Consider the following 21,620-nt stretch of genomic DNA (forward strand, 5'->3'; position numbering starts at 1 on the left):
TTATTTGCATTACCGGAAATAATTTAGGCAGCATATTTCTTTTGAGTGTGATGCTATTTCCTTATTTGCCAAATAGTTGAGAAGGTTAGTAAAATCCATTGGAAAACACAACCTAGAAAAGCTTAAAAAGAATCATCAGGAAGAGAAAGGCATAAAAAGCAAATCACCTTCAAAATTTATCAGACTAATATATGCTGGAAAATTTTATATCACAGCTCTGTCTCAAGTTATACTGGTGCCTACTTTGGTTTAAAGAAGGTACTCAATATGCAAGGCTGCAGGCTTGTGTGTTCAGTTTTAATTGAAGGAAATTCCACTAATTACTTATTAATCCAGTACGGTGATTTTTCATATGCTTTGTTCATACAGAATAAAATTCGTGCCTTTAAAATTTTAACAGATGGAAGCTAGGCTGAGGACATTGGTGAGTATAAACAGATTCTTTCACACTCGTATCAGTGGTTCAAATCCAGATAATGTTTCTGGGGACAAAGAGAAACAATCTGTTTAGAAGCCTACATAAAATGAGTTGATGATCTTAAATATAACCCCTAACAGGCGTATGTTCATCACCTGCTTGATTGACACACATGCTGACAGATAACAGAGAATAAAAACTGACCTATTTTCACATCAAGAGCTGAACCTAAAGAGCAAAGATGAAGTATATTGCTATGGCACTCAGCAGAAGCTTGTATTAATACTGTTTATAGTGAAATTGTACTGCAGATAATAGAGAGATTATTTCAGTTGTCATCAGTTGAGGTTGCTATGTACTAAATTACATAACAGAATTGGAATAAGTTACAGTCTGTTATTCTAAATGTCTATATAATGTTTTTTCACAAATGTTTTTCTATCCATGTAACCAAAAATATTTCTCAGGCTCAGAACAGTCAACTTCAAAATTTTATTACAGTGGCGGAAAGCTCGTTGAATTTTGACACAACATTTGAGTTAAAACAGACTGAGCTAAATGCAAAGCATCTCATTCGCTTTTCACAATAGATATCTCTCTTCTAGTCCAAGTTGTTTGTCTCCCCATTTATGTTTTCCCAACTCTGTTTCCCTTCTTTATATGGTTCTTGTAATTTACTCTCTGAACAAGCCAGATTTTACTTTTACCACAAAAGTAATTTAAAGCTAATGCTTATATCTTAATTTTTATTAATCCAGACAGACAAAACCAGATTATGCAAATAGTTCTGAAACTAATGCAGAAGCCAGAGAAAAATAACTAACCTGGAAAAAAGTTCTTGGAATCCACTGCATAATCATATTATTCCTCTCTCACATTCTAACAGTATGTGCAGTGTTGTGTCTATACACTAAAAAATGGTTAGTTACCACCATCACCCTTTGATGAGAATTCACATTGTCATAGAGAACACATTATGGATTTTTCCACTTCATCTGTCTTCTCACCAAGAAACTGTCTTCAGCAGCAAACAGGCATTGGAACAGTGACAAAGTGTAAGATGTTCCACCTCACACCTCCACCTTTAGACTGCCATAATCTGCAAAAATGACCATGAAATCTCTAGGCAATTTTCCACCTGGACAGTTCAAACAAATAATTGCTAAAGGCAATAGCATCCTGTGGCTTTCTTGTACTTCCTTCTCTTTTAATACAAAAAAGACAGATTTCAGTAACCATACATAGCTCTAACTTTCACACAGGGCAGCAGCCCTATAGAAGAAACTGTAACTAAGCTTTGATTGATTATGTCCTAAAACAACAATAAAATAACATAGATCCTAAAGACAGACTGGCAACAAAGGAACAAAATCCTGTTATATGTTATTTGTATGGGTCCAGATCGTGACATTACAAATCCACACCAGCACTGTAGTGCTGGCTCCCAAAAGTGCCAGCAAGCCAGGCTTGATCCTTATGATGTCCATTTTATCTGCCCATGACTTTACAAAGTGTTGCAGCGACTTGGCAGAACTGAAGTCATCCTTACTTTCACGGTGCTACCTGTGATATGGGAACCACCACAGAGGAATCAGTTCACAGTCTCCCTACACCCTCCTGAAAGACTTAATACAGCGCTTGTCTGTAACACGTGTACTTCAGCAGCAAATTGCTTCAGATAGGGACTGCAATTTTTGTTTCAAGTTTTGATAGTATTTGAACAAGTTGGCTCTTGATCTATAATGAGTGCTTTGCTTACTATCACAATAGTAATCAAATTCCATTAAGCAGTAGCGGAGTTAAAATTCCACCCAATTACCGAATTTCTGCTGAAAGCCATTTATGCTGGCTTAGTACAAAATGAAAGCACAGCATTGTTGTAAGAACCCTAAATCTCTTTTACTTTAAATTTCAGTAAAGAACAAAGATCACAAAGAAATGCTTTTCATTTAGGAGAAAACTTAGCTATTCATACGTAACAAAGAAGAGAATTTGGTATTCCTGCGACCCTGGCGTAATAAATGTATGAAATGCCAGGCCTCTGACTTGGAGCCTTGGTTGGACATCCAAAATACAAATATTCTCCATTCAAAGGTGACCTTGTTCTTTAATGCTGATCGAAGAAAATTGCCAGCAGTGACTTCCTTCCATGTTCACTCTGTCCATGACCTTTCTGCTTTGCTTACAATGAAGATAGATGTTTACTTCCTTCTGATAATTTATTACAATTATCACCATTATCATCTCAGCAAACTACATTTAAAAACACATTTTTTGCCCTGCCTTCAACTGAGTAAGACCAAGAATAAGATGAAGGTCCACTTTCAGCCTTTGAGTAAGGCAGTCCCAGAATGGTAGATGAATCATAGCAAAACCACTCTCCCCATGCCTATTCCTTTAACGCAAGCTACTAGCAACTACAGTACTCTGCATGGAGGCTGTTTTCACCTCAGAGGGTCTTTGTGATTACTTGACCATGTCTACAGTAGCAATACTTTTCTAGAATAAGTGTTTTCTCTGCCAGTGACTCCTGATTGGCCTTGACAGGCAATCAAAGTCTCCCACCAGGTGATCTGTGATTTAGTTATCAACACATCAAAGTGCAAACTTCAAAAACTAGCCTGATGTGTGTGGCTTCCACCTTTTTGTAGTGGAGGTTCCAAGTAAATAAGGGACCATCATGTTTAATGAGAGTTCAGGACCACACACATCTGTAACTCCAGAAGGAAACCAGAAGGACAAACACAGACAGATCTCCATTCCAAATGGATTTTGCCACATGAAAGATATACACAGAGGACTCTCAACATCATTTTCAGGAAGACTGCCACAGTATTGTGAATTACTGGAATTTATTGGAAAGCACATTTTCCACCATATCTAGTACCTCGCTCAAATTTAACAGTAGAAACTCATGAATGATCCAACTATTGCCCTTGAATAACGAGGGATGGAGGACAGAGGAGCAGCTCTACCTGGCTCTGATAAACTCAGTTCTCTTCAGCATTATAATTTTGATATAACATCATTCATCTGATCTCCCTGAAAATACATGGGGCAGACCAATTTTTGGACTTAAACTAACATAATTCTCTTTTGAAATACTAAAAGTTGCAGTCTTGGACCTCTACCTTCTTATTGTGAAATAGAATATAATTTACAAAAGTAATAATGGTGAATATCTTTACATGCTTAAAATGACTATGGATTCATTCAGACATCATTTTTGCCAACTCTGCATTTGCTTCATATTGAATGTTAGATTTTTTTCTTCCATCAGAAATATTTCAAACTCCTTTCATCGCTCTCTTCTGTACTGTTTAATTACATTTTATTTTAAGTAATATTTTATGGTATGCAATATCATCAGAAAATAAAAGTGCCAAAAAAAATCTATCCTGAACAATTTAAATCAAAGTATTTTCATATAGTTCAATTCAATTAAAGAGTGTCTCACTCTTTAATATGTACTCCCCAAATCCTTTATCAGTTGGGATCCAGTGTTTCTATAATAACTGTACGGATAGCTCCATTAGTACTTGATTTTTAAGTGTGAAGAAAAAAATAATTATTTATTTTAAATGTGAATGGGATACCTGAGTAATACTGCAATAAATATATGTACTGAAATATTAAACCAGTTCATCAAAACCAGGCTTAACCTAAGAAAAGTTTATAAATTAATAATTAGTATAAGATGCTGCAATTTAGTGTTTATACATGTTTTGGGATTTTAATATTTTTTTAAATGATTAATTGATATAGGATTTTATGAGTCAACTTGCTCTTAGTCTCTTTACAAATCCACCTACTGTCCGTACAGTAAAATTTCAATATTCTGCGGGACTATTTTTTCTTCAGGCTGCTTATTTTTTTCCCCAGGAAACTTCTAAATCTAATCCTCACACAAGAAGTATGAGGTACAGTATATAAGATTTCCAAACCAAACAGAATTAGCTCTACAAGGTCTGACTGCCTTTAACCCTTTCTCTTGTCATTTCTTCTTACTGTTGCCAATCCTGGTTCCCCTTTTTAGTCTATTACTGGATGCAGTGTTGCTTATAAGACAAGTAACAAACCAGATTTGCTTCCATAACATAACATTCTAGACCCAGTTAGTCCAGAACAATTTTCTGTCACAAAGATATTTCCTCGGTACCTGCTGATACCCAGCACAATCCCAAAACACATGCAAGAGGATTAGGAGCTCAAAAATAAGAGTGATGGGATCATCTGTTAATCACTAGAGAAAATAAATGTAATTATTTGAAAGGAGATCACTAGCCAGTCTGTTTTGTCTGAGCACTTCTGAATCATAGTCAAACAATAAGCTTCACACAAGTGAAGGCCTTATAAGACAGCTAATCTTATTTAGTTACAGTGATCTTTTCCTTTCTGTTTTTAAGATTTACAAATATTAATATGTTTTACAAAATATATAAATGCACACTCAGATCTCTAACACCAATTGATAGTCAATGCTCTGATGCACCCTTTTTAGGGATAAAAAATCTTGGGGAATCTGAAGGTGCTGCAATGAACATGTCAAAAGCTTCTAAACTCCTGTAAGTCCTCCACCTGCCCACATTCACAGGCCCTGAAGCAACGCAACTGCAGTGGCCTGTCCACCAACCAAGTCAGCCCTGAATGGAAAGAACAAATAAGGTGTTTTAACTTCCTTCCAAAAAGAATTACATGTCCTTATTGTCTGATTTTTACACGCCTTCCACACCCATATATGTATTTCAATAGCAGCAAACACTAAATACTACCAGAGAGTATTTCACGTAATTAGATCCTTGTATTTTTACGATTTATTTCAAAGCAATGTATAAAAGGGGAGTTTAAGCTTGGTCAATCCATGCAGAGATGGGAAAACTTTACAATATTCAGATATAATGGAGAAGAATTGTGCATTTTAAAATTTCACAAATACTAAAATTAATTCAGGGGTGATATAAAAAGAATGATGTTTATTTTATCCAGTTTTGTTTGGTCTGAGTTATTAAAGCAAACCCGAAATTGAATCATAAAAGTTCATTGCTCTCTAATGTATTTCTACAATTATGATATATTTCTCTAAGGTATTTCATAAAAGATATTCTAGAATCATAGCAAATTTGATGACTGAAATTAAATTAGAAAAAAAAAATCACTCCAAACTTACTGTTCAGACACAAGACATTATTTACTATAATAAATATAACATTTATATATAAAAAAATGCATTCTTGGGTGAATGATTACTTAAGATTTCCATGCACTTACAAGGCCAAGTCTACAAGGAGTTTCCAGACCCGGAAGTCACACACTTTAAGCTTTTGTTCCTATAGAAGGAAAAAAATCATTAACTCCAAATATATGTATTTTTTTTATTCTCAAAATAGTGCATTTGTGATGATGTTGGGTTTTTTGGCAAATTATTTTCAATTTTCAGTTTAATGCACATTTGAAGATCTGGACTGGAGGCAATATTTGAATGATGTAGTAGAAAATTTCCCATTACATATCATCTAGGGTAAACTGTTTTCATGAAATGAAAGAAAAAAATGTTTACACTATTAAAGCAAGCAATTTTCAATACTCTGGTTATATCTGACAGCCTAAAATCAACGGAATTTGCTGAAGACCCTGCTTTGAGCTGGACTAAACACCAACCTGATTTAATCTTATTGCTGCCTTGGTATCAAACAAGTGTTAAACATAAGCAGACCACAGCTAAGTGGTGCACTTACACAGACAGTGGCTTCTGGTTTGTGCTTCATGGAGTTATTTCCACATTTATATTAGGGAGGCTCGAAAGGACAAAAAAATCAATACTAATACAGTGGACCAATTCAAAATTGTTCTCCAGAATATCTTTTTTAGTGTGCTGCTCACATACTCTGAAATTGTATGTGGCAAGCCATCAATTTTGAGATCGTGAAAAGTCCTGTTTTTCTTAAATCAGATCCATCTTAGGAAAATGCATATTAGCTCAGACGAGAACAGAAGAACTCAACAGAATTACAAAATAATTAAGAAGCCACCACCGATAAGCTCTAGCTCTCCACCTGGATGACAATAAATGTGGTAGATCTATGACTTTCTCAGGTGATGACTGCTGGCACCATTTAGATCATATTAAAAAGCTGTTATTTTTCATAGAACTGATGTTCAGTGTGCACTGACAATCATGCTCCTTTAAACCCCCAGAAGTAAGATACTCACAAATCACTACATTTTCTGAACATCTTGGCAAGCATGCCTAACCCTTAAGTGATTAGAAAACAAAGCAAATTAAATAATCTCTTGGTAGAGACCAAGGCATAATGGTCTAAAGGTGGGCAGGTGAAGGGAGGAACGGAGTACGGAGAGAAATTTAAAACTATAAAATAATGCCACTCTTTTCTGAAAATACAGTTTCATAGGAATAATGGAAACAATGGCAGTTTATAAAAAATTATGACAATTCTCATGCATAAGTGGCCACTTACAAAACCAGTAACAGAGCATGCCATGGAAACATGTTTACTATTTTGGAAGCCCAAAGAAAAAAATTTTGAAGCCTGAATTCAATATTGATCAATTTTAGAAGTTAGAAAGATTAACTTATGAAAACAAAGCATGTATCACCTAGAAAAGAAAATGTAACTTCCATTAAGGGGATGTATTTATAAAGCATGATTTTCTGTTAAAATAAAAGTTGAAAACAGTTGTCATCCTTAGAATAAAGATTGCCTGGAAATTCTGAAATCTGCACTGCCTCTTCTTTAGGCAAATGCTGTATATAAAAACTTCAGCAGTGGCAGAGTTTGTATGTGCTTCTTTTAAACAATACTGAACCACACTAAATTCAAATTACAGAATAATTATTTCTATTTCAATACTTATCAGGATATAAAAGTTTTCAAGAGAACATTAAGTTTGTTCCTTAAATACTTTTAACTCACTCTAGAACTAATGTTCCAATATTGCTCTAACTGGAAAAGACTATAGGATTCTTCTCTCATTTCTGATCCAGCTGGTTTATTCTGTGCATTTGACAACAGCTGATGAATAGTCTCTCTGCCATATACTCTTCCCCTTTCCTACTCTTCCCTCCTCTTTCAGTCTTTCCTTTACCTTTTTCAGTCTTCAAGGGAAGAAAAGGAACACTGAAACAATGGATTATTTTTCCTAAATTAGGAGGGAAACTCAAGTAGCAGTGGTGCTCTTGAAACTACTTTAAAAGATAAATCATTAAATTGGCAACATTATATACTAATAGTGCACTTATGATTACCAGCTTGTAATTCAGTTGTGCTAACAGGTGACAAGATGATAAATCCTAAATAGTCTGACAAGATGTCCCCACTAAACCTAATTTCTAGCCTGTAAAAAAAATCCATTACATACTTCTTTCCCTGGAATTTGATTTTGGAAGAATTAAAACAAAACAGGCTAGGCTATTATCTGAGTTAAAAGTTAATGCAGAGATTTTTCTTACCAAGTTAACAACATACTGCACAGGCTTTAATAAAACTGTAATTTCATAAGCCAGGGCTAAAAAAACATGTTTGCTGCCAGCAGCAAGCAGGAGGTATGGTGAACAAAATGTTACTGAAAAGACAAGTCTAGGGCAAAGTAGCAGTGAGACTTTGACCATTTTGTCCTTTTCTGTATGGTGTTAGCCCACACAAGACTAGACAGAGAGATCATTTTCACCCCCAAGTTGTTACATGGTCATTACTGGGATACTCCCTGCAGGTAGCAATCAATGAAGCTCAAATGTTTCAATATGGATTGGCAGGTGTTTTTCATTTCAGTCTAAAGTGAACAGAAAAATAAAAACAGCATGCAGAAAAGATGCCACTATTACTTGGTCTAGATTAGTCAAAATTCTGCTACAACAGAAATACATGGTGAATTCTTCACACCTATACCAGATGTCTGTTCTTATTATCAACATCTATTCTCTACATCATTTATTGGGATAGGAGGAGACTTGTCCAAAAAGTAAAATATGAGAAGCAAACATGTATTTCATTTTAAATTTGAACATCTAGGGCATAAAAGTTATTATGCCTCTGAAATAGTACTTTTATGAATTGCAAAACGAATATTTAACAGCAGAATCCTAACAAGAAAGGAAAGTAGTATTTTAAAAAAAAGGTGCTGTTAAAGCATCAACTTGTTCAAATATAATGCTACTTAAATACAATGCGGCATTTCCCCATTATTTCTGTATACAACAGGTTACATAATGGAGCAGGATTTCTATTTGCATTGAGGGCAGAGACAACAAGTGCTGTTTATACATCCTCATAACTATAGCTAACAGAAAGAGTTCAGTGCTTCACAAAAAAACATACTTACAGGTGTAAAAGTCTTCATCCAAGAAATAATTGAGAAAAAAACCCACAACTTTTATAATTTAGCAGCTGCTAAAATCACTAATTTCAGGCATTTTTTTACTACTTCAAAAAACATATTTGTGACTGCTGTATATCATAGATGCATTGAGGCTTATTTAACTCAAGAATACTATTATGGGAAAGATGCCATGATTTTTTCAAAGTGGTTTATTAATATGAAATGAAAAAAATAAGTTGGGTAGGTGGAGGAATATTTTATAAATTCATGCAAATCACCCTGATGGATTTTAAACATGATGCATGTATGTGCGTGTATAAATATAAAATATAAAAATTATTTCACTGAGAATCTGCTGTATGCAGCAAGCTATGGCCTTGGGAAAGAACCACATCAAATGCCATTTGATGCTGCTCAGCCAGGCACAGATAAAGGCACATTGCACCAATAATATTTGACATCACTGGCTGTGCTTTTTCCGCTTCAGTGGCTAGCTTGTCCAAATTCCAGGCAAAGCAACACACAAATAGTTTATAAGCAGCTACACTGTCAGCATCATCCTTTCAAAGCAATGACCACACTGGTTTCCTAATAAGCATACTTCACATTTCAGGTTTGAACTGATGAAATAAGAAGGAGGGGAAAAAGATAAATCTGCTAGCCTCGGGTCATCAAGAAGACATAATTTGAAAACAAAATTACCACCAGTTAGCTCGACATTCAACTTTAATGTCCAGTAAGCTCTTATTTTTCTTCAACAGTGCTTCCAATGCACTTTTTTTCCCCCTCCAGCAACTACTGAGCACAGTTCCTGCATCCGGACAGAGGTTTGAATAAAAATGTCATACACTGTACAATCAAAAGTAGATACATCTCGAAGCATGGAGTTTGGTAGCTGCATTTTCCTAACTGTTGGTAGGAATGAATATGCACTATGAGAATGATTATGCATAAGTCAAGAACGGTCAGGCTCCTTCCACAACTTCCACAGTCACAACAAAATATCACTTTGGTTTCTTTTCAAAAAAAGTACTTCTCTTCCTGGCTACAGCAACAGTACAGTTTGGTTTCCATACCTTGTTTCACATTTTCTTTCTTCTGGAGTCAGTGGAGGAGCATGGAGACAGTGGATGTTTCACCAGGGCAAGTGCCAAGAGGCACTGTCCCTCCCCACACCAAACTGCTTGGCCTGAGCCATCATACATCGTTTAGCCCAGCCAGGAAAGGCAATTCACCAGGGGACCACAGCTGAACTGCTCTGGGCAGAGACTGAGCTCCTTCTGAACCAGCACATCAACAAAGAACTGCAGGAGCTTCTGAGGTCCTTTGAGAAATAATGGTTAAATTTTAAAAAGGTATCATGCCTCTGTTATTGTGTGGGGATACCAACAATGTGTAAGCTCTCCTATACCACTTCAGAGCGAAAGAGAGAGAAGCCGAAACTTCCCTCAGTACCAATGATTTCTTCCCAAAATCTTTATCCATCTTCAGTCTCACCTCCACAACTGTAGCTTGGGAAAGCCTCCACACTCACAAGCCTTTCTTCAACTGCACAGGAGCACTGCCACGCAGCTCCATGCATGGCATGGGAGCTCTCTGGCTTGAGCTTTAGCTTTAGATAGTCCAGACTTAAATAGCCAAGCACCAAAAATTCACATGCAGCTCACATGTGGCTTTTCATGACCCTGACAACCAAAACCAATGGCAATACCTCTGTGACTAACCATTCAGCCAGAGAAGCAGAGGATTCAAAAGCCTGTATCTGGTGTAAATTATTCCACCATGCAGCCCACGATGACCCACCACGTTCATGCAGTGCTTGAGGCTCTCACTGTTCAGCAAGTACAGCTTATTTCTGAAGATGCTGTAAATCAGTTCTTTCTCATCTCTGTTCTCTGTTTCCCTTTCCTCCCTTAGCAGTAGCTATTGTCCTCCTGAAGGTTGAGGGGAGAGAGAGAAAAGAGCAAACCTTTTTTATCGATGTAGTGACAGATCATGATACAGCTTCTTCCCAACTCTTCTGCTCTGCCCCCTGGGAATCCTATTTTGCTGCTCCTAGCCTGCAACTCCAGAGAGTAACAGCACCTCCAAATGCAACCAGGCTGAAGGAAACCTCTCCTCTTGTGCTCGATCTGGTTAATGTGCCTGGAGCCAAAGCGGGCCCAGCCGTATTTCATGGGGCGTGTCAAATTTCAGATGTGATCTCCCTCTCCCTTCCTGCTCATCTTTGCTCCTTCATGCATGGACACAAAACAGCATTGTACTATATGCAGCCCCTTCAAACCTGTGTTCTAATAACTAATAATCGGCATCAAGCTACCACACTGTATCCTTTCAAATCACCCCTGGGAACTTAATATTAATTATATTTACTTATTATCAAAATGCCATTAGGCAGTTAATACTATTACAAAATCACAAAAATTTAACAGTCACTTAGATTACATCATTTTCATGCAAGTGGAGCTCTCACTCAAGGAAGGCTGAACCCTGCATGAGAAGCAGGACCACAGAAATTTGGGCCTAACTTCTTCCCCCAAGATCTAACCATCTTAACCATGATCAGAAACAGTCCAAAAAAATTACCTTTGGGTGTTGGCTGACTACTTTGGTTGGTGACAGAGACCAGAGGCTCACAGTATTTCTGGAGATCGGTCTTCCAGTAAAATTTGTCTAGATACAGTGAAGCACACACTGACTAGGTGCTTTCTCCACAATGGCAGGGTGAGATTATTTCTGCTGTGCAGCTTCCCTGTTGAAATGGCATGAAAGGCAGTGTGGGAGAAGGCGCAGGAAGAGAGAAGGAGAGGGATGAGACCACAAGATATGCCCGGAAACTGAAATCATCTATTATTTGTGGGGGAAGCAGGAAAAGACATCTGACCTGTGCCCAAGTGATTTTGTTCTCCATTTTGTCTGAAATTATCTAACTTAAAATTGTATCCTGACTGACAGCCCAGTCTCATTCTGTCTGCTGGCTGGGGACACTCCGTACTTTCAGACAGTCATTACAAGGATGCTCTCTCACGGTTCTCCCTCTCAGCTTCACTGTCACATATGGCAAACAGGATGTAGGGTTGAAATGAAAAGATGTGAAAATAAAAGCACTGCTCTAATTAACAGCTCGGATTTTTGTGGAGCTGTTCATCTTCCTTAGTTACAGAGCCCATAATCAAAGGTAACCTAAGATCACCATGGCGAATTGCTAAACCAGAGTTGTAGGTTTTCATTTATGACGATTCTTTTGACAAGTCAAACAGCTCACAACATTTTTTCTTCCTCCAGGAATCAGAGTATGAAAGAGAGTGGGAGGGGCTAATAAAAGGAGCAAAATGTTGTCAGCTTTGTTCAAAATTTGATATTGAGTCTCTTAACTTTGGACCTCCCACTGTTCTGTAATATGTGGTTCAGCAGTTTTGTCACTTCCCACTATCCCAGATCCAGCCTTTGTATTGCTGGAAGGATTTAAGTCAGTACATTCCAAAAAGAAATTCTGCTAACTCAATCCCAGGCTCGTTTGTTTACATTAACTTACACATCTCCTTTGACGTTATACTGTCCAAGCCTTCAAGACAATTGCCACTGTAGGATAACATATTTCAAGTTACTTTCTAATTAATATTGTTGGTTTATGTTTAAAAATTAACAGAGGAAAATAGCTTGGTACTACCACAGATTCATAATCTACAATTTTTATACAGAAAGACACCATAATAGGATCTCCTCGAGACACCAAATAATTAACCACACATTTTATTTAAATTGTATCTTCAAATATGGAAAGAAGAAAAACCCACAGACATGAACTCAAACACTTTGACCTCAACAGAAAAGACATCCTTAACTGTGACATGCCTTAAAATACACTTAGCTTGTGTGTGTGCTTGTGTGTGAGTGTAAGAAGCCAACAGAGTGTCTTCTACAACACACTCCTACAGAATGGTGAATTTTCAAGAGGAGATTTGGAAAATAAAGAGGAAAAAGAAGTATTTTCTTAGGAAAGAAAAAGTTGTTAGACTTGGTATCTACCATTAAAAAATATTTTCTAACTTCAGCATTATCAAAATACCCACTAGTCAGTGTTATGACCTACACTAACTTACTATTCACTTGTTCCCTCCCTTTCCTACAATACTCCTATGATGTTCAGTGAGTGGTATCGTCTGCTGAGCCAATACTAGACTAGGAGTGTTATGAGTCTGGTTAGTAATTTTTTTCCAGTTCTGGACTGAATTATATTATATATAATTATATGCAGAGTTCTATGAGAAAACCTGCATATCACCCAAGTAAAGTGTACCAACTCCAACTAATAACACTAAGCCATCATTTTCAGCTCATTAAATTCACTCCTCTCTTTTACAATTAAAAAATTATAAGTGTAAAAATAGGAACATTTCAGTAGATCATCTATCGGTATATTAAATGCATTTTTGCATTAATTTGCAATTCTATATTTGACCTTGATATTTTCCAAGGTTCTGACAATCAAAACAGCAAAACAGCTTGCTGTAAACACATACTAACCAGGTTTCTTGGGAAAGTAAGATGGCACAATATTAAATGAGTTTATGAAAATAGGCTTAAGCTCTTCAATAGAAGTAAACCATCACTTATTGGAAGTCTAACAAAAACCTCGTTTATTCTTTCATGGCAGTCATTTAAATCTCAACACAATGCTCTATTAGATCCTATAATTGAATTTTTTCTTGTTTTGTCCTGCAGCTTAATGAGTATGATTTATATACTGATTTTAATAATGAAGTAAATTCAGCAGTTTACTGTAAAAGATGTCTATCTTCAATCCACAGCTTATGAATTTTGTCATATGGAGAAACATACAAGAAACTATTTTAAACACTACATGATAGGCAACAACCTCAGGCTTATTCTTAAGAGCTGTCAGTGCTTCTGATTATGTGAGTCTGTTTACTGTGCCAAATCTGTTGGCCATTGAAATTCCCACACTGCATATCTTCCTCAAATTAATTAAAAATACAATACTAGGGAGAGAAAGACATTTTTTGGGAAAAAAACCCCAACAAATGTTTCAAGAAGTTTCACTTCCCCACCTGTTTCCAATCTGGCAGAAGGTTCACCCTGGCATCAGAAATGTGTTATTTCTGTGAAGTGTCGAAATCCATCTAATCAATGAGCTTTCAGAAAAAAAACCCATCTCAGTTCATCTATTTGCAGTAGAGACTGAAGATCAGCAGCTACATCCCTATCACCAAATTTCCATCAGCAATCAACTTGTTCCAGCTAAGAACTGGAAGGACCAAGGATTTCTACTGCTGAGGGGGAGAACATTTTAGGAATATTGCCACAGTGCTACACACTGGAACTCAGAATAAAAGGAGCATCTTCTCTATATGAAGCCTTACAGACAACCAGACAGTATGAAAACGCATGAAAAACAAAGACTTGATTGACTTTCAATCAGAAAGAAAGGAATAGATGAAGGTAAGAATCATCTTCTAAGGGGATGGCTGGTCAGAGTGTCTCTGTGTGTTTGTATGCCCTGGGACCAACACTGGGCAAGGAGACTAGGCAGGGAGAAGGGATGCAAAATGGAGGCAGTGCAAATGGATGTGGCCAGCCCAACAGCCCAGGGAGGAAGGTGAGCCAGGGAGAGAAGAGACAGAAGGCAGGAACAGACTGGGACAGAAGCACAAAGAGCAGACAGGTGGATAGAGACTAGAAAAGAGCACACATGGATGTGGCAAGCTAGCATGAAGAGCTAAGGGAAGACTCTGTGTGTGGAGGAGACAAGAACTATTATAGGTGGAAGAAATCCAAAGAAAAGCATCAGCAGCTACAGAAATAGAAGCAAAGAGTAATACCATATAGAAGCACTGCCCCACCAGTATCTTGCTTTGAACTCAGTTTCTCAGTACTTTTCTGCTCTCCACAAATAACTGTGAAATCTGCTAACAGTGTGTCTTGCCTCCTCCCAGTTTTAAGTCCCTCCAAGGGAGGCTTTTAATGCATTATATGCTACAAAAAATGTAGCGTTCTGAAAGAATCAAGATGTTAAAAGGTCTTGTGCTCAATGGACACACAAAATGAATGGACGCTCCTATGCATTATGTGCCTTACTCACCCATTTACAAAATGGAACTAAAATCTTTTCCTCTTTTCACATGGGTGCTGCAAGTTTCTTAGTATCCAAGTACCATACCATTACCATTACTAGATATAATGTTAAGGAACACAGAAAAGCCTACAGAAAAAAATAGTTATCCTGCCTTCAGAGAAAGATGCGAATAGCACATGTAAATATCCCACTAAAGAATGAGGATAGAAAAAAAGTCTAAGTATCCACTGTTTCCCTAAGCATTCTGCATTTTGCTTATATTCTGGTATCCCCTGCAATGATCATGCAACTAAAATTGCATATGCTGAAGCCAATGGAAAGGCTTGTTTATTACTAACAATTCATATTTTCCAATGTTCGATTTAAAACCTGTAGTTTTTAGTCTACCCATTTCTGCAGGTATCTACAATGCATCTACAGTTACACTACATTATGACAAGATTGAATTAATTGTATGAAAAGTACATGAAAAATTTGTTGGAGGCTTTTTCACGAGAAACTATTTCCATTCCAGACTTTGGCTTGTGGCCATTAAATAAAGAACTGCATCTTCTTTTAGTGTTGTCACCACTGCATAGCTATAGCTTATTATTTTGGAATTTTAATGTCAAAACAGGAGAAAGAGTTCATTCTTATGGATATGAACTTACACATACCAATCTATACAAATGTAAAGATACATAAGCATAATTTAATATACACATACTTATTTTCATAAACATAAAAAGAAACGTGCAATAACTCCTCTCAGTCTCTCTCTCTCCCCCACACACACACTTCAGTCACAATTTTATATGAACATATCTCAATGGGAAAAAGAGTACATTTGGATGACAACCACAATGAAAATCCAAATCTAATCTTTTACCAAGGACAAGTATAAGTATCCAAACACTGAATTTTTTTCACACAGGACTGAAAATATGTTTTTCTTCCTATATTAAAAACACCATTGTCCTTTTTATTAAGAATAATTTTTGGATACATAATGAATAATGAAACATTATAATATGATGAAAGCATTACTTATAATAACACTTCGAATCATCTGTGGATCATTACTTGATAACGCAGTCTGTTATGTCATGTTAGACCCAGGCTCAGCGTCTCCTGTTTCTCATATCATTGCAGAATTCAGGATGGATATTAAAAATCCAGCAACACTAAGAATATTTTGTAAAAAATTAGTTTCTTATCTGTACTTGTGGCCTTTTCATACTCTTTATATATTCACTAACCTTCCGTTCTACTTTGTTGCTACTCATTTATGAAGTATAACACTAATTCACAAAGAAGTTGCTATAGCACAGAATTCACTTGCATTATTTTTAGATAATACTGAACTCATCTATTCAGATTTTTGAGACTGCTCCATGAGTTTTTTCACCTGCAGCAGTCATTGCATCAGATTACTATTCCATTTTTTCAGACACATGAATAATAAGCTGAAGGCTAGTTTTTTCAAGCCATTAAAAATGTATTGATTTGTAACCTGTTAGCTCATTTTAAACATTTAATTTGTCCAAGTATAATTTCAATCCAAACTACTTCAAATCAAATTATGAACACTTGATCAAAGAATATCGTGTTTCTTTATGAGTCTTTTGAAACTGAACTGGCCTTAGTTGGCAAATTTTGAATGCCTTGACTTGTGTTGAAGTGGCAGTTGAAAAGACGGTTTCCACCTTGCTTAAGCTTTCCTGATACATGCCAAGGAAGCAAGAGTTATGATCCATCAAAACATCTAGGGGAAACCAACCACAGTGAGATAGTCTTCTTTCCAAGGTAAAAACAGGAACAAATTACATACATAATGGACAATAAGTATTTACAGCAAAGCAACTGGTTAGATGAACAAAGCCTGTGCTTTAAACGTGCAGTAGCATTTACAATGGAACTGAGGTGGCAAGCTTATTTTCATCTCAGCCTTAGGTTTGACAAGTAGCTGTCAATCAATGCACAGAGGATTCTGGAGTATAGTTCTGTTGCCCACTATAGTGTGACATGTAATTTCATATACCCAAAGTGAGTTTGGCTGTTCCAGCCTTCCAGACAACAAGATTTTTCTGAGTCAGCTCTGTGGAAGTTTGCAAGGTAATTCTTATGCTCAGGAAAACTCAAGCTCACCACATCTTTAGAGGCAAAATGAGTAAGCCCCTAGGCTCATGATTAAGCTGAAATGTGACTGGAAAAGGGGAAGTGGCAATAAGAAACTGGAACCAAGATAGGATGAAAAGGTGAAAATACTAAGCATAGAAGCAAATAAAAGTACAAAAAAGGAAAAATGGGAGACCATTAAGTGAATACTTAAAAGGGTATAAAAAGATTCCTCAATGGAAATTTGGTGTGAAGAAGAGCAGAATGATGTAGAAAAACAAAGGCAGAATAGGGAAAGTGATTTTTTTTTTTAGAGGAAGATGCCTTATCCAGCTTTTTGAATTTAAAACTTATTAAGAATATAGCTACTTCTAGTAACAAAAACATAAGATGACTGATGACGTTTGACAGACAAAGGATGACACATTTTCCCCCAGAACTGACTCTACATAGCTGTGTGGTCACTCTTATTATCCCCTACTTGAAGAACTGACAAGATACTAAAGTTTATAATCTCCTTTCAAGTTCTTTAATATGACTAAAATCCAGACACGCTTTACATCTGTTTTTCCAATGTTTCAGAATGGAAGCTTTCCAGACTGATAAAGGATCTATTGGTGATAAAGAACTTTCATTTTAGTTGAATGGCGATTCCAAATATATTTTTCATAATACAGCCCAGATGTTGTGCTCTCATAAAGCAGCAGCTCTGAGAAGCTGTAAGAGGAATGTCTTTCTGAGAATCTGTTTGTGCACACTTTAGTCAGAGAACTCTTCCCATTGGAGAGGAAAAGAGCACGTTTGTGAAATTATACTGACCTTGATAAAACTGCCCTAAAATAAAGAGATTTGAAAATTAAATAACAAAAATGTAAAATTAAAATATCATTCTTGAAAGTATTAGATTGGGAAAATTTCTGCATTTTGTCTTAAAAGTTGGTTTTAATTTTATACATTATACACTTCAATTTATACATTTTTATACATGAATTCAGGTCAAAACATGACAGACTTTCGTTATTCCTATTGCGTGTAATACTAATTTAAGTAAGCTGTATTTATGGATCACAATTATTTTTATTGGTACATAAAGTGCTCTGTGGGAGAACTTGGTAGTTCGAACAGAATGTGAGGAAAAACATTTCCACAAAAGGACAATTAAGCATTGGTACAGGCTGCCCAGAGAGGTTGCAGAAACTCCATCCTTGGAGGTTTTCAAGACTTCCCTGGAGAAAGTGCTGAGCAACCTGGTCTAAACTCAAGTGCTGATCCTGCTGATCCTCCCAGCCTGGGAGACCTCCCAAGGTCCCTTCCAACATGAATGATTATGTGATTCTATGGTTTCAGAGTCAAATTGTTTCTCTTACTTCCTTTGCCAGAGACACCTGCTGACACCAGCTCGCCTGTCAGTATACAAAATGAGGAACAAGTATTGTGACCAAGTACTGTTTCCTCATCCTCATTGTTTTATGGTTTATCCTCATCCTAAGATTTTGAATCAGAAAATAATCAAAGTGCTATGGGAAGAATTACAGCATTCCAGATCTCTGTGTTATGCTGAAAGAGAAAGGAGCTGTTAATCTAATTATAAACTGAGTGCTTATCATATTTTAAAAATAAAATTATATAAAATGGTTAAAGAGAAATTTTTATCACAGGTATTAATTACAAAAATAGTGATTTATTGTCCCAGTACCAAAACACCTTGATGAAAAAACAGCAGGGAAGACAATCAGGAAACCAGTAGGACTGATACAAAGTAATGAATCTTGTTATACCTATTTCAGACAAATCATAAAAATAATGCTGCAAACATGAGAAAGTTCACACATACTTAAGCAGACAGAATTATCTGAAAATGCTTCATATGCAAGTGTCAAAATCTTTTGAGAACAGAAGTTCAGAATTGTGATCAACGTAAGTTTTAAGCTATCTGTTGTGCTTCCCTAATTCTGCAATGACAAGTACTGTGCAGTTCCAAGGAGGCAAAATGTAGGGCAGCTATATAAACAGAAAAGTGGCAGTTTTGTTTAATTTAGAAAAATCCGGGCAGTTGAATCTAATCTGTTTATTTTTCACATCATGCTAATATGGTATTACAAATATAATAATCATATTACTACTACTATTAAGAACATAAACTTACATTTGTTATTAATGAAGCACAAAAGAACAGTGGTCTCTTATGACCAAGTTTCATGGTAGGCTGTATTTTCATCATTGTGGTTTCCATGATCTGAATGGTTTTAATAAAATTAGGTACACAATTTTAAAAAAAGGCCCTAGGAGAAAAGAGCAAAACTCAAATGTAAAACAGATGCTGTTTTAGAAATCAGTAACTCTTTCTCTAAAGGCTTTCATAACCTACCATAAAACTTGCAGAGGTAAGAATAAACTATGGTAGTGACCTGATAAGATTATTAAATCTAGACAGAATTGCCTAACCCGGAAACCTAACCTTATTGAAGCCAATAAAAATGTAGTACATACAGGTGTAAAATATTCAGGGTAAGAGGAATTTTCAAGATCAAGGCTGATAATTTACTTCTTATGTAGCTAATTATAACTAACTGCTGGACACTTATCTGCCTGGAAGTAAGACTGCAAAAAAGTTTTGTGTTTTTAAAACTGCATAATTATTTGCAAGTAACCATGGGAATCGGCATTAACAAAAATGTCCTTTTCAGTGGAGCTTTCAATTATACACATAAACTTCATCTCTTCCCCTCCCAAAGCCCTTTCTTTGCTCCTCAAGCTTTGACATAAAATATTAATTTATGTATTAAGAATGAATTTAACTTTTACTGAGGAACAGAAAATAACAGTGTAGGCAATAAGAACTGATCATTTTTACAACTGCCTGTTACCCCCACTGAAATTGGGATAATTATATACAGTCCAGAAGACAACTCCACTATATAGTGACTTTTGATATAAGGCTATTACACATTATTCACAATTCTATTAAAGACCATTATTCACTCCCTTTTATGTACTAAAGTTTCAAGAGACCATGAACATGACCTACAGTAAAAAGACTTTTAATAACATAGTTGTAAATTTAAAAACTAAAACCACACCTCTTCAAGTGTTACTTGCAGAAGACGACAGAATTACAGAATTTAACTATTTTGTATGGAAAGGTAATTTTTTTGATTCTATGATTTTTGATACATAGTCAGTAGCTAAAACATCATCTTGGAATAAAATTAAAAGTTTCATATATCCATGTGTGAACCGCTCTATATTCCTTCAATATTTTTGTTTAAGCTGCTCTGTAACCTGGAAAGTCCAAGTAGATATCATGGTAAAAGACATAACAATTAACTCATCTCTTCTCCAATAATAATAAATATCTAAATCACCCACCTACAGAAATCAGGCTTAAAGAAACCGAATATTTACTAATCACCAGCAACTGACAGAATGAAGAAGTAAAAGGAGTTACATTATGCAAACACCTTTTGCTAGGTTACCTCAGATACATATCTTTATTAAAAAGCTAAACAATTTACCTGTGTATCTTGACAGCTCCACTGGAATAAATGGGTGGCATTTTAGTAATTATATTTCAAAGGCATCACACAGTGCTTTGAATCTGATAGGCTCAGTCCCTGGGGAAGGGCCATCTAATGGGCTCTGCTTAAGTAACACTCAGCTGCTAGGTTAAAAAGTAGCATTACTGTAACCTGAGGGTGAACTGATTGCTTGTCCTGATAGCAAGTTTTATTCATTGTAAGCGCTAGAGAAAACACTGAGTTTCCACAACCAGGCATAAAGACAAATCATGTAAGTGGGAGAAGAGTGCTAGACTAAACACAGGTAGACTACAACATGTTATCTGACTTCCTCCTCTGGATGTGACAGCTTTGACAATTGACCTCCTTATAGTGGTGACTGAGAAACAGAACCCCAACTTTCTTAATGTACAGTGTCTCCTGGCATATATGATGATCGTGGAAAGTTCTTGCAGCTCTTTTCAAGGTCTCAAGTTTCAGGGCTCATAAGCTTAGACAATATAGATACTAACAAGTGTTTACTAGCCACCTGCACATACAAATGCAATAAACACAGAATAAAATGCTAAATGTAAAGAACATACATAGTAAAACGAATAACACCAAGAATACCGTAATATCAAGCATAAAAAAATAGAAAAAAAAAAAAAAAAGAAAAAAGGAAAAAATGCCAAAACAAGGAGGAAAAAACCCACATATCATAATAGAAGAGAGTAAGATCCTCTAGAACTGATTCATCTTTATTAGCAAGGTTTACCTAGCTAGAAGTCACATCCTACCTAGCAACAATGATTAACTACAGTAGAAATGTGCTTTATTCTCCATTCAAGGAGAGAAACTTCTTCTCTTGGAAAATTAAATAAGAGTTTCATGAAAAACAAATGGAATTTGAATCTCTTCTTACAAAACTTGCCCACACCAGACAGCATTTTTCCAGAGGACATCTCTGTAGACCGTGAGCTATGCCAGCAGCTATGTCCTGTGTACAATCACTCCTTTGCCACAGATCCCACTGGTTTATTGGCAAGGCATCTGCCAGACTCTCCTCCACACACAAGAAGTATAGCTGAGCACCACTCAAGCATTTGCCATTTCTGTACAAGACTGTAATTGATTATCTTTTAGAACTGCTAATGTGAAGACTACCTTGTTCATA

At 36.1% G+C, this 21,620-nt stretch overlaps 1 protein-coding gene across 5 annotated transcripts in view; it reads right to left on the reverse strand.

Moving 5' to 3' along the window:
* Positions 1 to 21,620, reverse strand: part of SYT1 (synaptotagmin 1) — a 364,737-nt gene that overhangs the window by 197,407 nt on the left and 145,710 nt on the right. Inside the window, exon 4 of one of the 5 annotated variants that reach the window (XM_074827158.1) lies at positions 5,687 to 5,745. The exons of the other annotated variants lie outside the window; for them this stretch is intronic. The gene's annotated coding sequence lies outside the window, so the exon portion shown is untranslated. The remainder of the gene's footprint in view (positions 1 to 5,686; positions 5,746 to 21,620) is intronic. 5 annotated transcript variants of the gene reach the window in all.

The sequence above is a fragment of the Strix aluco genome, chromosome 5, assembly GCF_031877795.1.
Source record: "Strix aluco isolate bStrAlu1 chromosome 5, bStrAlu1.hap1, whole genome shotgun sequence".
NCBI lineage: Eukaryota > Metazoa > Chordata > Aves > Strigiformes > Strigidae > Strix > Strix aluco.